The 16600-nt window shown below is 44.5% G+C and overlaps 1 long non-coding RNA gene and 1 pseudogene across 1 annotated transcript in view; one reads left to right on the top strand and one right to left on the bottom strand.

Annotated features, from left to right (window-relative positions):
* LOC126068368 (uncharacterized) overlaps positions 1–16600 on the top strand; it is a 95973-nt gene that overhangs the window by 21720 nt on the left and 57653 nt on the right. Inside the window, exon 3 of the long non-coding RNA XR_007515650.1 lies at positions 9450–9564. This is a non-coding gene — a long non-coding RNA (uncharacterized LOC126068368). The remainder of the gene's footprint in view (positions 1–9449; positions 9565–16600) is intronic.
* On the bottom strand, positions 3649–4784 carry LOC126068321 (cellular tumor antigen p53-like; annotated as a pseudogene).

Genomic DNA, 16600 nt, shown 5'->3' with positions numbered 1-16600 from the left:
ATTGTTCTTTTCTCATATTTGCTCTTGTTAGTTTTGTTTTTGCTAAGTCTCTATTTTTTTCTTGTATTTATTTTGATGAGCAGGATAGTTTCTCTGCTTTGTGGGTACCTTGTTATTTACTCCTATTTTTCTAAATTTAAACCTAACTTTTATTTCTTTGTATCGCCTTATCTTCCTCTCCCAGTGGAAGATCTGTTATTACGTTTCTTAGTCCCTCTTTATTATTTAAATGTTGTCTTCTTCTGTATAATAACATGGCTGTTACCCTGTTTTGAGCCCTTTTTTTTTTTTAATCTTTGTTTTTTTTTAATTTCCCTGTCTGGGTTGACTTCTGATTGCTCTGCCCAGTGTTCCAGTCTTGGGTTGATACCTGATATTATTGTTTTTCTAACCAAAGAACTCCCTTTGGTATTTCTTGTGGTTTTGGTTTGGTTTTTACGAATTCCCTAAACTTCTGTTTATCTGGAAATGTCCTAATTTCACCTTCATATTTGAGAGACAGTTTTGCAGGATATAGGATTCTTGGCTGGGGATTTTTTTCCTTCAGTTTTTTAAATAAGTCATCTCCTCTCCTTCTTGCCTGCATGGTTTCTGCCTAGTAAAAAAAATAAAAGTCTGAGCTTATTCTTATTGGCACTCCTTTGTAGGTGACTTTTTGTTTATTCCTCACTGCTCTAAAAATTTTGTCTTTATCTTTGGTTTTGGCAAGTTTGATTATAATATGTCTTGGTGACTTTCCTTTAACATCTACTTTATGTGGAGTTCAATGAGCATCATGGTTAGGTATACTCATCTTTCACGATATGAGGGAAATTTTCTGCCAACAAATCTTAAAATTCCCTCTGTATTTTCTGTTATCCTTCCCTGTTCTGGTACTCCAGTCACTCATAGGTTTTTTCTCTTGATAGAGTCCCACATGATTCTTAAGGTTTTTTCATTTGTTTTAATTCTTTTATCTGATTTTTCTTCAAGTATATTAGTGCCAAGTGATTTATCTTCCAGGTCAGAAATCTGGCTTGTACTTGTTCAATTCTCCTCCTCTGACTTTCTATTGAGTTGTCTACTTGTGTAATTTTATTGTTAATCTTCTGAATTTCTGATTGCTGTCTATGAAGTTTTCCAGCTTTTTAAATTTTTCATTATGTTCCTGAATAATCTTTTTAATTTCTTCAATTGCTTTATTTGTGTGTTCCTTGGCTTGTTCTGCATATTGCCTCATTTCCTTCCGGATGTCTTGAATGGTTCTGTATATTAATCTTTTGGATTCTGCCTCTGGTAATTCCAGCAATGCACTTTCATCTAGGAGATTCCTAGATTCTTTGTTTTGAGAGCTTGCTGAGGTGATCATAGTCTGTTTCTTTATGTGATTTGATATTGACTGTTGTCTCTCAGCCATCAGTAAGTTATTGTATTAATTTATACTTGCTTACTGTGTCGTAGCTTCTTGCTTTGTTTTCTTTTGATATGCTCAAATGGGTTGCTTGAGTGAGCTGGCTGGATTATTTTCAGCTTCGGAGCTCTGACGTCCTTTCCCAGATGGCTAGAGCCGTTATCAGGTATATCAGTCTAGGAGTCCCCTGACTTTTCTTGTATGAATTCAGCTAAGGTGTCCTCTTAGCTGATCATCAAGTGTGTGGTACGGGCTCTGTCCTACAGTCTTAGAGGGCCAGGGTGACTGGTGTATGTACCAGTATCTGATTGCAACAGGGGATCACGATCTGAACAAGGTAGGGGGCTGAGAACCGACCCACGAGTGTCTCTGAGGAAAGCGCGTCCCCGTTCCCTAGTGCGTGCAGGTGGGTGGGTTCTTCAGACGGACCATGGGCACCCAGTGTTTTTAGTTGTAAGGACTGGGAGGCAGCAGTTATCCTTGGACAACTGTCACAGATGGCTGGGTGACCTGAGTGTGGTTACCAGTCCTTAGGCCCCAGATATGGGCAGGTGAGGGCCCTGTTTAATAGGCAAAGCAATGTCAAACAACAAACACCCGCCTCTCCAGCACACAGCTGAAACGGTTAGAGTCTGGTAACAAGGGCCTATTCTCCTGAAATAGGCCTACACAGGTCCATGCAGAAGGGAAAGGTGCTCAGAGTTCCACAGAGCATTTATTCCTGGCCAGGAGCCACTTATGTCCTGAGCTCTGCCCATTAGTAGAGCTGGCAAATTATCTTTTCCCCCAGTTGCAAATTTTTTCCTTCTCCAAGGTTGGGAAGATGGCTATAGGTGCTCAACAATGCCAATCTCAGGCCCAGGGAATTCAGCCACTGAAGCTGGCTGGCAGGGTGTGGGGGGGGCGGGCCTTGGTACAATATATGCAAGTACTTAGCTTTTGCCAAGAACTCCGTTCTTCTCTGGTTCTGGAGGTGTGAGTAGGCTGTGTGGCTGGCTGCTTCTCCCTGAGGAAACTGCGTCTGAATGCTAGTGCAAGCCCGCTGCCGCCACTCCAGGAATGGTGCCTGAGGGCTCCCCACGATTCAGGTCTGGTAACTCCTCTCCACTTCTGAACCATCTCTTCCTCCGCCTGCCCCTCAGTTCATTTTCTAACGTTGTGTTTGATGCTCAGGTCTCCTAGCTTGTCATAAATAGACTTGTTTCTCTTGTGTTTTTCAGTCTTTGTTTTAAAGAGGGCTCTCCGGAAGTGTCTGTATATGCTGCCATCTTGGCTCCGCCTCCGGTTACACACATTTTTGGGGGACATAATTCAATCCCTGACATAGTGTGAGAAGAAATTTAAAGTCTAATTAATATTTTTTTAATAGCAAAGTTTTATTGTAAAATAAGAAACAGATATAAAAAGGGGAGGGGAGAAGGGATGTAGGCAAAGAATGCAAATGTGCTTTCCAAAGTGCAAAAGAAATGAGGCTCTGAGTGTCTGGTTGCAGTTAGACGTGGTGGTAGATACGGATTCCATGTAAAAGCTGGAATCCTTCAGGGAGTGGGGTGGGGTGAGGTTTCCTTTTAGGTACTGAGGTTTACCTAGAGGCTAGACAGGACGTGGCTAGGCCAGCAGAAAAGGAACTAGGAAATTCCTTCCCCTTAACCAGTTGCCCAGTCAATCCATCAACCGACAGGGACAGGGGACCAGCACTCCCCAGAGGCCAAGTCCCAGATGCCATGTAATCTAAGAAGGTTTTAAGGCCAGGCAGCCTGGTGACTTCCAGCCCTACGGGATCTTTGAGTCATACATATATCATTTCATTAACCTCACAGCAAACCCCACGAGGTAGGTGGTGGGTATCAGCATTTTATAGACATACACATTGCTGTCAGGAGAAATGAAACACCCTGAGATAGTTCCCCTGGCTAGTCTGTTACTGGTCTAGGCTTCCAACCCAGGTATGGTAAGTTCTATGACTGCTCTTAAAATCTAATTCTTACGTGCAGGAATGCCAACTTATCTCTTCCAAGTATTCCTTGTAGCAAAAACCTTACAATCTAAGCTGGATTGTCCCAGCTCCCTCATGCCCCCCAGAACACCAGTGTAGGCCAGCTTCTTTAGTGGAGGCCCATGCCAAGGTACGTTAAGAGTTCGTGAGTGTTTTCGAGACACACCTGTATCAAGTAGGGGTTCAAGCATGTGAATTTCAAAATGGTAGGAAAGGAGGGCAGGGGCAGGGTGTGTAAATGGGGGACAGGAAGTGAAGGACGTCAGTCTGAGTCAGGCCCCTCTCTCTTGAACGTTAGTTTTTTACAGTGGGTGGTAGATTCCCCTTTCTTAGAGTTTGGAAGGCTGCATTGATCCCTGCTGCTCTCTGGCTGATTCCCAGCCTGGGCATCCTTCAGCTCCAATGCCTCATTCAACTCTAGGAACATCTTGAAGCATTCATGCCCACGGATCTTAAGGGTGAAATATTTTTCATCCACTGGCTTCTTCTTTGGCTTGGTAGAGGAGCTGGTGCTGGTGTGCAGTGCTTACTTAGTGATCCTCTCAGAGGGTGGCTCCCACTTGTTGTGGAAATTTTCTTCCTCTGTACGACTGTCTCTCCCGGAACAGTACAAATATGCACCTCGAAACTGTTGTGTCCTAGCAGATTACCATCGGAGTCTTCCAGTGTGATGATGGTGAGGATGGGTTCCCCCCCCCCCCATGCAGGAGCTGCTACACATGAAGTTGAAGTGGATGGTGGTAGTCAGAACCGACCTGAGGTAGCTCATAGGGTACCCCACACTATGTCGAAGAGTGATGGTGTCCTACAAATATCAGCATGCAGGATTCCTCCCACCTGGATAAGATGCTGAGGAGCGGCCAGGCCATCGCTATAGTCGGAGCAGCACTCAAGGTGGGGGCAGTGCTGCACGACCTCTGTCATATGCTGACATCTGGTAGATGGCCATGGTGTGAACACAGGTGCTGGGGTGGGGTGGGGTGGTGAGCTGAGCTACGACTGCACTGGACAGGTCTTTGCCAGCTGGCAAAACAGTTTGTTATGGCCAGGGGAGTACATGCAGGTGACAGACTTGGCTGTCCCAGAATGCAGGAAGCCAAGACGGAAACCACAGTTGCTGCAGTAGGTCTTCTGGGAAGGGACAGAGGATGAGAGTGTCCAGGAGGTGGCTGGTGTAAGGGTGGCTGGTGCAGGGGCTGCTGATATTCCTTGAGCCCCAGCTTGGCTTTCTAGCCAGTCTGCAGCATCTTCTGGGAGTAGCAGATCGTCTACTGCCTCCGCTGCGGGGGACAGTGAGGGGGACAGAACCAGCTTCTCAGGAAGGAGTTTCCCCAAGTACGAAAAAGTCTCTTGATTCAGAGGGAGCTCAGTACTGAGATCTGACTCGGGCTTCTCCATTGCAGATCCAGGGAAGGCAGTCTGTCCATGGAACCTCAGGGAAGTGTGTAACAGTCCTGGGAAGGACACTCCAAGCTCAGAAAGCAGGTACCCCCAGAGCCCAGTAGCTAGCTGTGCCCCAGGTGGTGGTTTTGCGCTTTTGACACATTAAGATTACTTCCCAGATAGTTATGCATTATTTTAGAATCACAAAGTCATAGCTAGAAAGAATCCCAGAGATGGTTTAATTCAAACTTTTCGTTTTATAGACAGGAAGTTTCAATTCAGAAACTAGGTGACCTGACCAAGCTAACAGAGCTAGTTAGTGGCAGAAAACAAGGGGTCTGAGACTGAAGCTTGGATCTCATCTGGGTCTTCCATTTCTCAGTGCTGCCTCCCTTCACCTGCCATCAGGACATAGAGGTTGGGGCCAAGAAAATCTCTTGGGAGTTCCTTAATATAGGATTTTGAAGGCACGGCACGAATAGTGTTGAGTTTTGGGAGAAAGTCAAGGTTAGGCTTCTCTTTGCAGCTCATTCTTTTCTTCCCTGACTGATCCGGAGCAGGATTTTTTTACTGTGCATCTTCGGGTTTTTAAAAACTTTTCTGCACACCATTTCCTGTAAGAAAAAAACCTTCACCATCCTAGAAGAGTCCTTCCCCAATCACTTGTTCTTAAACTGAGGTTCACGAACTCCCTAAGGGCTAATGTTTTCAGGGTTCATCCATGTGGTAGCACGTATCTGAACTTCATTTTTCCTAGTGGCTGAATAATAGGCCATTGTGTGCATATTCCATGTTTTGTTTATCATCTGTTGATGGACTTTTGGGTAGTTTCTACATTTTGGCTGTTGTGAATAATGCTGCCATGAAAATTTGTGTAGAAGTATCTGTTTGAGTGCCTACTTTCAGATATTTTAGGTATATACCTGGGAGTGGAATTGCTTGGTCATATGGTACTTCTGTGTTCAACGTTTTGAGAAACTGCTAAACAGTTTTCCACAGTGAGTGCCATTTTACAATCCCACCAGCAATGCACAGGGTTCTAATTTCTCGACATGGCTTCCTTTTTAATAATAATATTAACATTATTCTGAGGATGGAGTTCTTGGCTTCAACAGGCTGTCAAAGAAGCCCATGCTACAAAGAATACTAATAACGCTCTAGTCTACAGAAGATTCTGGAAAATCCCCAGGATGGGAGAATTCTTGATTGAGGAGTTAAAGGCCTTAAGGTGGAAGAGAGCTGTGAGGTGGAATATGGAAGTTTCAAGTAGTAGTTTAATCTTTATTAAAAATACTTAAAATTGCTCGTTAAATGAAGATGCTGATAGTGGCTCATCTTAAATTAATAACGGGTATGTAAAAAAAAAATTTTTTTTTTATGTAAGTATTCATTTCCATTTACCATTCCTTGCTCAATAAGTACTCCTTCCTAATTTCGCCAAGACACTTTCAAATTCCCTTTGCTTTGTTGGAGATGACATGCGTGCTAAGTGGCTCCCCTCTTTTCCTCTCCGATTTGGTTTCCAGATACTCTGTGCCTTTCTGATTTATCACTTGGGAGTTTTTGACTCCTGTCTTTCACATCAGTGATCCTACATCTCATGTTCTTCTGTAAGCTCCTAGAACCCACCATCATCTCAGAGATGCAAAATAATTTACATGCCAGGAAAAAAAAAACAAACTTTACATTCTTTTGTCTTCAGGGTTCGCCACCAAAACCTGTGTTCCTCTTCTGCGAATTCATTGGTTTCCCTTTTCTATTTGCTACCCCAAATTCTCTCTTTTTGTGGTTATCCCCAAATAGGAATGACTCAGAATTTGTACACATTGGAAACAAAACTCTCGTTTTTGCCAGAAAGTGAAAGGAAGGTAATTTGTGTTTAAATGACATTTGGATATGGGGGACATAGCTTTGTTAGGGCTCACTGTATTTTGAAGATCATATGCCTGAAAAATCCCTGTTGTGTACCCTGTGACAGCTTGCCTGTATTTAGTACCCCGGTGGCCTTTCTTGGTGAATTTCACCTTCTGGGACCTTTTTGGGTATGTGCCAGAATCATACTTGTTCTAGCTTTAGTGAAGAGTAAAAATTCCTTTTCTTTAGAAGGCTATCATTGAGTTTATTTAATGACAGAAAAAAAAAAAAAAGTCAAATGTTTGCTTTCTAATCCTATCACACTCCTAAGTTATTGAGAGATTTTGGGGGGGCATCAGTGATTTCTCAGAATTTGTTTCCTTGTTTTCAAAATAAGGGGGGTGGTAGTAGGTAGTAACTCCTTAAATTCTTCCTGTTCTCCAAACCCTGTGACTCTCAGATTCTATCTGATGCTCATACTAAACACATCCTAGAACTGCTGGCTAGTTGGAAATTCATTTATAATCGATTAAACTCAGGACCAGGAAAATAATACTTTATTTCTACAGACCACTTTGTGGTTTACAAAACTATTCTCTATCTCTTTTTACTCTCTCTTCTGTTCCTCTGAGGCCAGCAGCATTGACATCACCTGGGAACTTCCCAGAAAAGCACAATCTCAGACCTCGCCCTGTCCTCTTGAGTTAGAATCTACATTTTACCAAGATGCTCAGGTGATGTGCACGCACAGGGAGTCTGAGAACTGCTGCTTTGTCTCATTGTGAGTCTCCTAATGCGGTCGTGATGAGTTGGAACCAATTCACCAGCATCTAACAACAGTAACAACAGTGACCCTCAGAGGAGGGCAGGGTATTTTACAGATGAGGAAATCAAGAATCAGAGTTGTTAAGTAACTAAGTCAAGGTTGCTGTGCTTGTGTGTTCTCCAAAATTTCTTGCTCTAAACCTAATGCAGCCAGAATGCTCATTAGAAGTGAGGATAGCAAAACTTCATCTCACGTGCTTTGGACATGTGATCAGGAGGGTCTAGCTGCAGAAGTAGAACATCATGTTTGGAAAAACAGAGGGTCACCAAAAAAGAGGAAAGCTCTCAGTGAGATGGATTGACACAGTGACTGAAACAATGGGCTCAAACATAGCAACAATTGTGAAGATGGCACAGGACCAGGCAGCGTTCCATTCTGTTGTACACAGGGTCTTTGGGAGTCAGAATTACTCGACGGCACCTAACAACAACAAACCTAATGCTGTCTTCTTGGTTGGGCTGGAGTCAGCCTTGTACAACAGAGACTCCTGACAGCAGTCTGTATGGTTAGTTCTAGCCAACTGGTGACTGAGTTCTAGCCAGCATAATGTGAGTGAAAGTAGGAAGTACTGTGATCCCTTTCTAGGGAAAAGACACAAACTCAAAAAGATAACTCCCATGCAGCTCCTCCATTGTGTTTTCCACTCCTGGCTGGCTTGAAAAGAGAGAACTCCCCAGAGCAACCTTGGTTTTCAGGGGGCAGGGGAGACTGGTGTAGGCACAGGTGTCTGTTTGCTGCAGGGGGTGATGCTCTGAACAGCGCAAGGGCCTGCCAACCATCCTCTGAGTGTGTATGAGGAAAGCGTATCCCTGTTGCCTGGAACGCACAGGTGGGTGGGTCCTACAGCTGGATCATGGGCACCCAATGCTTTTAGTTGTAACAACTGGTAGGCACCGCTTATCCTTGGACCCCTGTCGTGGGTGGCTAGGTGACGTGGGTGGAGCCACCAGTCCTCAGGCCCCTGATGTGGGTAGGTTAAGACCCTGTTTAATAGGCAAATTGGTGTTAAACATCAAAAACCCACCTCTCCACCGTACAGCTGAGACAGTTGAAGTCAGATCTCATGCAGATATACCGTCACAGTCTGCCAAGAAGGGCCTAGCGTCCTGAAATGGGTCCACACAAGTCTGTGCAGGGGTTAAAGGTATTCAAAGTCCACGGACCGTTTGTGCTTGGACAGGAGCCGCGTCTGTCCTGAGCTCCCCAGCTTAGTGGATCTGGCAGATTATTTTTTATTCCAAGGCCAGGAGGATGGCTCAGGGCACGCAGCAGAACCTATCTCAGGCCTGGAAATTGACAGCCACTGAAGCCGTCTTGGGGGCTGGGGGCGTGGTAAAATAAATGCAAGTACTTAGCTTTTGCCAAGAGCGCCGTTCTTCTCTGGTTTGTGAGACGTGAGTGGACTGTGCAGCTGGCTGTCTCCCCCTGAGGAAACCAGGTCCCTAACACTACCTCCAGCCCTGCTGCGGTTGCTCCAGGGGATTGTGCCTGAGGGGAACTGGTTCCTGTCGAATCATGTCCAGCAACTCCTTGCTGCTTCCGAACCGTCTCTCCCTTGTCCTGTCGCTCAGTCCGATTTCCGAACTTTGTCCTTGATGTTCAGGGATCCTACTTTGTCATATATGTAACCATTTCACTTGTTTTCTCGGGTCTTTGGTGTAAGGGGGACCTCCGGAAACATCTGAATACTCTGCGATCTTGGCCCCGCCTCACCCCAGAGCAGCCTTAGAAATGTTTTAGAGATGACAAGGCTGTTGTCAGCGTGGGTCCCTGGATGACTGCATTGAGGAGGCCCACTGCAGTGACGGATCTTTCACCTGTCCAGTATCTGTACAGGAGCCAGAAGTAAACTTTTATTGAGCTTGAGCCGTTATATGTGTTTGGGTCTATTTCTTAAGTGCTTAGCCAACTGTAACAAATACATTCGAGCAGTGACTTAGTAATTGAAGTCATAAGTCTTTTGGCCTAATGCATTCATTCATTTCTTTTGTCTCTGGCAGTTGGTGATCAATGGATCGTGGTCCAGCATGCAGAAGTGAGTGAGTGGTGAAAAGCAGCAGAGCTGGTGGGTTGTGAAGACATGTGTTTGAAGGCTGCCACACTCTCTACTCCAGGGTAAGGCAAAGGCAGTGGCTGCCATTGTTACTCTGACTTTGCCAAGTCACAGGGACTCTTGTCTCTCCAGCCTCTCGGAGTCAGTGCAATGGGATGCCCTGCCTGTGAAAGGTTCCCAAAGTCTCTATTGATTCAAGTGATTGACACTATGCCAATCAATAATTGTGAACAGGAAGCCATTAGGTTTTGGGTGATAGGATGGAATTCATTATGTGCATGGAAATACCTCAGGCATTATTAGGGATTTATTTACATGAGGCCTGATTTTCGTAGAATCAGGGAAGGGTTATTGGGCCTTCCTGAGGTGTGTTGTCGAGAATGGGACCAGGTCTGATTGCCCTTTTCCTGTACCCTATCAGGTTGTTAGCTCTGCCAGCTCACATTCCCTCAACCACTGTCCTCCTTCTCCATGGATCACCTTTCTGAACTGTTGTTTTGTTAATTACTTTTTCTAGAAAGGAAACAACTTGCCAGAGAGTTGAAGATTCCAGGTTTGGTAGATAATAGCATTAGTAAAGCACATGGTTCTGCCAGTTCCACTTTATCCTTCGTCACTGGCAGTAACATGTCAGGTAAGGAGCCCTGGTGGCACAATTGTTAAGCACTCGGCTGCTAACCATAAGGTTGGCAGTTCGAACCCACTCAGCGGCTCCATGGGAGAAAGACCTGGGAATCTGAAGGCACCTAACAACAGTGAATCGGGTATTGGCATTGGGAGCATTATGACCAAGGCTGGGTTTGAGCTCTCGTTTGTGCTGATGATTGTTGAGGCCAGAAGGAGAAAGTCACTGTTTGGTGTCCCCTTCTCAGAGTCCAGGTGGAAGTCTGGGAAGAAGGGGTAGAAAAGATACCACATCTCTTTCTGAACTCTCCAGCTTCTACAGCTTGAAGTAAAATCAGACTCCTTGAAAAGAAAATGACAACTAATGGAAATCTAGGCAGAGCCAAGGATGGCTAGGAAAGAGGGGCAGGAAGTGAAAGATTAAAAAAGAAAAATTGTATTCAGCTTATAAACTGGTTGGAGTGTTGTTTTAAGCTTGGTTTAGTGCTTTGGAAACCCTGGTGTCGTAGTGGTTAAGTCCTATGGCTGCTAACCAAAGGGTCAGCAGTTTAAATCTGACAGGTGCTCCTTGGAAATGCTATAGGGCAGCACTACTCTGTCCTATAGGGTCGCTATGAGTCGGAATCGACTCGACGTCACTAGGTTTGGTTTTTGTTTTGGTAGTACTTTGGAGCCCTTATTAGATAATGTCCTATTGCCCAGCCTCGGACAGGGAAGCCAGAAAGGCTGATGTCCTTAGATGCCTAACATGGCTCGGTAATGAGTGCAATTTAATGAACAAATCAGACAATTAGGGGCTGTAGATCTCGAGATTCCCATCAACATACATCATTACTGCTCTGGAGTGACACATGGGTGAGGGGATGAGCAAAGCAGAGAAAAGGCAGCTGCAGAAGCATGTCAGCAACTGAAGACTCCAGGTGAGCAGCCAGGCACAGGCTGACCACAGCTCAGGGGATGGAGGTTGCTAAGGAAAGGAGCTGGTCTTTGCCAGGTTTTCTCAGTAAAGGAAAAGAGTTGGGCTTTGTGAGCTCTACTCATTTTCCTCTATGGCTCCCTATATCCTCTGTTTGAATAGTAACTAAAAAGCATAGCATGTCGGAAATAGCACTTGACTGGCATATGTAAATGCTGTACAATGATAAATTTGTAGAGTAAGCCATTCTTTAACTGTCATTTAGGGGCCTAAGTAAGTAATCCTAGAGATACCAGTAGACCAGAGTTTCTCAACCTCAATACAGTTGACATTTTTGTCCAGATAGCTGTTGTTGTAGGGGGCGTGGGGCGGTTGTTGTAGGATGTTTAGCAGGATTACAGGCCTCTGCTCACTGGATGTCAGTAGCTCTGCCCCCCTCCCGAATTGTGACAATCAAAAATGTCCCCAGACATGCCAAATGTCTGTGGGGGGGGGAGGGGCACCAAATTTAATCTTGCGCTGAGTTTCTCTGGGACTGTATTTTAGTGATTTAACCTCATCATGCCTCAGTTTCCCTACCTGTAAAGTAGACACAGTCTAAGGAAGCAATGTGCATAGTACCGCGTGGCAACTAGGGGGTTCTCTAAGTGCTTGGAAACAATACCTGTCTGCCCACATTTCCAGGACCCAAAGATCACTCTTAATCTTTGTGATGGCAGTGAGTGAGGGGCAGTGGGAATTTGGAGAAGGGTAAAGGCTTAGTGGTGTGGGAAACGGTGAACCCCCCTGGAATCTGAGTTTATTTGAAGGCATCCTGTCCTAGCTTATTGTGACAGTGTATTCTGGATGAAGGCTTTCTTTTAGAGAGGAAAGAAAGGGGAGGGTGGAGGAGGCAGGAAGGAGGCTGCTCAGAAGAACAGTCAGGAAAGTGCACTTGATGGGGCGATCTCGTTAATGTGAAAGAGACTCATATATAATTAGACCAGAGGACAGAGAGAAAAAGCAACCCCCAAAATCAAAATATCTTTTTAAATGACTGCTGATCCAGAAGAGTTGTTGCAGGTAATTAATGTAGACCAGAGACTGTTTGGAGAAGTCTCTTTGTTCTAGAGCCTTTATATTTCTGTCTCCTCTCTTTTGCAATATGGAAAAAAAAATGTCTTCATATACGCTTTTCATAAATGCTTTACTATGATATGTGTGTTGTTTTATTACTCTTTAGAACTTTGTGTCAGAAAGGTGAAAAAGGCTGTAATGCTCATATAGACCCAAGTGATCTACATTATTTTGATAGAAAGCACCGGCTTGACTCTAGGGATTAGGCATAAGCTATCCTGGCAGGGTTGCATTCACCCTTTCTGTGTTTCTGATCTCTGTAGCATTATACACACTTACAAAGTTTCAGACAAATGTGGACAGATCTTGGATGTAATATGTGGAGAAGCCGTCTTAGGTAGCCTTGTTTATTTATATTCTCTCTACCCTGCATTTATAGTACTAGGTGTTAAGTATTTAATAGAAGAAAGGGCACTTCCATGTAGCAGAAAGGGAACAGTGAGAGAAGCTGTTTTGGTAGATAGGTTGGTGTCTTAGTCATCTAGTGCCGCTGTAACAGAAATGCCACAAGTGGATGGTTTTAACAAAGAGAAATTTGTTCGCTCACAGTTTAGGCGTCTAAAAGTCGAAGTTCATGATGCTAACTCCAGGGGAAGGCGTTTTATCTGTGCCAGCTCTTGGGGAAGGTCCTTGTCATCAATCTTCCCATCCTAGGAGCTCTCAGTGCAGGGGCCTTGGGTCGAAAGGAAGCGCTCTCCTCCTGGTTCTGCGTTCTTAGTGGTAGGACGTCCCCATGTCTCTGTACTCACTTCTCTCTTTTATATCTTGAAAGAGATTGATTTAAAATAGAAACAAATTTTGTAGATTGAGTTTTGCCTCACTAACGTGACTGCCCCTAATCCCACCTCATTACCATCATAGAGGTAGGATTTATAATGCATAGGAAATTACATCAGATGACAGATTGGTGGACAGTCATACAATACTGGGAATCAAGGCCTAGCCGAGCTGACAAACATTTTAGGGGGGACACAATTCAATCCATGACAATCGGTGTTTGAATAGTTGAAGTTTTCATTCTAGTGCTACTCAGAGTGTGGTCCTAGCAGCATCAGCATTACCTGGGAACTTGTTAGAGATGTAAATGATTGGGGCTCAACCCAGACCTCCTGAATCAGAACCTTGGGGTTGGAGCTCAATAATCTGTGTTTTAACAAGCCCTCCGTGATTCTGATGTGTGCTAAAATTTGAGAAGTACTGCTCTTGTGATGCGTGATATGGTGAAATCTTATGCGTGGTGTCTATGTGTGTATGGAGGGGCAAGGGTTAAGGAAGTGTTTTATCAGGTAGTCAGAAGATGAGTAAAGTTGTCTTGTGATATACTTTTGGATTATTCTCCTAGTCCATGGTGTAAGCCTTTAACTATGCTGTCCAATACAATAGCCACAAGCCACACTTGGCTATTTATATTTAAACTAATACAACTCAATACAATTAAAAGAAATGTAGCTATTCAGTTGAACTAGCCACCTTTCAAGTGCTCAGGAGCCACATGTGCTTAGTGCTGCCTTATTAGGGAGCACAGATGTAGAGCATGTTCATCATCACAGAAAGTTCTATTGGACAGCACTGTTTCAGCCTGTAATGACCCCTGTTTGACTCATACAAGCCGGAAACCCCCACCTGTAGTGATGGTGTGTTCTAGTTAAGTCAAGACCTCAACTCGTTTAAAGCAGAATTGAGTTTTGGACTTCTCTACCCTGGGGAGACTTTCAGACTGTAGTTGTATCCTGGTGAACTTTTTACCTTGTGGCGGTATCTGCCTGGTATAGAAAGTGCCGTGGGTCTGTCTCCCACATAATTGAGCGCACTGCCTCTAACATATTTGCTCTTTAATCTGCTAAGCTGTCTCTTTCCATTTGGTCTGCCCATGCCCTGACCAGTGGTGCTAAAGCTTGTTTGTGCAGGGTGTCTCTTTGAATACTGCCTAGAGCTTTATAAAGAGTCTGGAAGAGGTGGCAAGAGAGTTTCACTTCTCTTTCCCCAGCATGGCTCAAAAAATTAATTCACACAATCTGAGAAGAGTTATCCTCTGAAGAATTAATTGCTAAAGTGAAATTTCAACAGATGTATTACACCACAGATTTAGTAATTAAGCCCTTTATCAACGTGGAAAAATTTTCCATTGATACTCTATTGGTATTATCAAGGAGCTCTGGTGATGCAGTGGTTAAGTGCTCAGCTGCTAACCGAAAGGTCACGGTTGGAACCCACCAGTTGCTCAGAGGGAGAAAGATGGGGCAGTCTGCTTCCCTAAAGATTACAACCTTGGAAAGCCTGTGCGGCAGCGTACTCTGTCCTGTCAGGTTGCTCTGAGTTGGAATTGACTCGATCGCAGTGAGTTTGGTTTTGTCATTGCTATTATCAACAATAGCAATAATTATTTAGTTGCTAAGAAATTCTCCGAATTAGAACAAATGAAAAGATGTAGAAATAAACAGTGTTTAAAAGATGAAATTGAAAGCTACTGGGCCCACGGGAGGGGGTATGAAAGTAAGAATTTTGTGTCTTTAGCATTATTGCTGGAGGTGAGGGAAGGAGGTGCATAGGGGATCACGTTGACCTTTGGACAGCCTTAACTTGACTGGCTCACTTCTGAGGGAGGATGTTGCTTATTCTCTTACTGCCCTCCTCTCTTTACTTTGCCTTTCTTACCCTCTTTTGTCTGCCCAGAATGTTGGAGGGGGCCCAGTGTTTCTCAAGGAGGGTGTATTGGCGTGATTTATCATTATATGGAACTGTCCTTCCCATTTCGGACATTTAGCATCCCTGGTCCCTTGATGCCCATATTACTCCAACTTAACCAAGTCATTGTGTCAACCAGAGATATCCACCCCACCTGCACTACACATTTCCAAATGCCTGTGAGTGAGAATTACTGGCTTCTTTTTTTCTTTTTTTAAAGAGATGAGCTTGGTGTCTTTTTTGGGAGGGAGAAGTGATTAGAGTTGGTGAAGGTGCTGGTGCTCCAAGGGGCTGGGTCATTAATTTCTGACACAACCTGGCCCCAAACAGCCGGTTCTTGCCGTGCTAGAAGCGGTGCTGGGAGCTGATTTTGGTCTATTAGACTAGAAGAATTGCATTCTGCTACTGCAAGACTGAAGATACCATGGACCGCCAAAAGAACCAATAAATCTGTCTTGGAAGAAGTACAGCCAGACTGCTTCTTAGAAGCAAGGATGGCGAGACTGTATCTTATATAGTTTGGACATGTCAGTAGGGATCAGTCTCTGGAGAAGGACATCATGCTTGGCAGAGTACAGGGTCAGCGGAAAAGAGGAAGACCCTCAACGAGGTGGATTGACACAGTGGCTGCAACAATGAGCTCAAGCATAACAAGGATTGTAAGGATGGTGCAGGACCAGGCAGTGTTTCGTTCTGTTGTGCATAGGGTCGCTATGAGTTGGAACCGACTCGACGGCACCTAACAACAACAACAACTGCAAGACTTGGACCCAGAGGCTGAAAATCAACAGAGACCTCTGTTACTGCCAGGGAGGGACCTAACTCATGAGCAGGAAGATAGTTCCCGGTCTGGTGCCACTCCAGGGTGTGTCTGCACTAACATTGGTTCCTCATTCGTACTCTACTTCTTTGCCATTAACATTTCACGGCGTTTCCATTTAGGCTTCTCTTCTGGCGTCTTTCTGCTCGTGCTCGCCCTTCTTGCTCCTACAACCAACTGATGGTCTGTGTATGGACCAAACTCCAAGAAAAGAATAGACTATGATAGGTTCTGTAGTAGCTATCATCCGTTTTTGCCTAAGCTCTTAAACCAGGCAATCTTATGGATGCTCATAGCTTCTCCTGAACTGTCTTAGTCATCTAGTGCTGCTGTAACAGAAGTACCACAAGTGGATGGCTGTAACAAAGAAAAATTTATTTCCTCACAATCTAGTAGGCTAGAAGTCCAAATTCAGGGCGTCAGCTCCAAGGGAAGGCTTTCTGTCTGTGTGGGCTTTAGAGTAAGGCCCTGCCCTCAATCTTCCCCTGGTGGAGGAGCTTCCCAGGCGCAGGGACCCTGGGTCCAAAGGACACTCTCTACTCCTAGTGTTTCTTTCTTGGTATGAGGTTTCCCTCTCTGCTAGCTTCCCTTTCCTTTTATCTTGTGAAAGATGAATGTGGTGTAGGCCACACCCCAGGGAAACTCCCTTTACATTCAATCAGTGATGTGACCTTAGTAAGGGTGTTACAATCCCAGCTAATCCTCTTTAACATAAAATTACCATCATACAATGGAGGAAACCACACAATATTGGAAATCATGGTCCAGGCAAATTGATACACACATTTTTTGGGGGGGGAACATAATTGAATCCATGACATTGTCCAAATATTTGTGGCCTAGGGCTACTTGCTTCAGTAAAGACTGTGGTCCTGGCAGTTTCCCTAGAAGAGAGCAGTGGAAGGATAGACTGATAGAACATGAGACCCCTCTCCAG

The sequence above is a fragment of the Elephas maximus genome, chromosome 27, assembly GCF_024166365.1.
Source record: "Elephas maximus indicus isolate mEleMax1 chromosome 27, mEleMax1 primary haplotype, whole genome shotgun sequence".
Classification (NCBI taxonomy): Eukaryota; Metazoa; Chordata; class Mammalia; order Proboscidea; family Elephantidae; genus Elephas; species Elephas maximus.
This window is presented reverse-complemented; position numbering and strand designations above follow the sequence as displayed.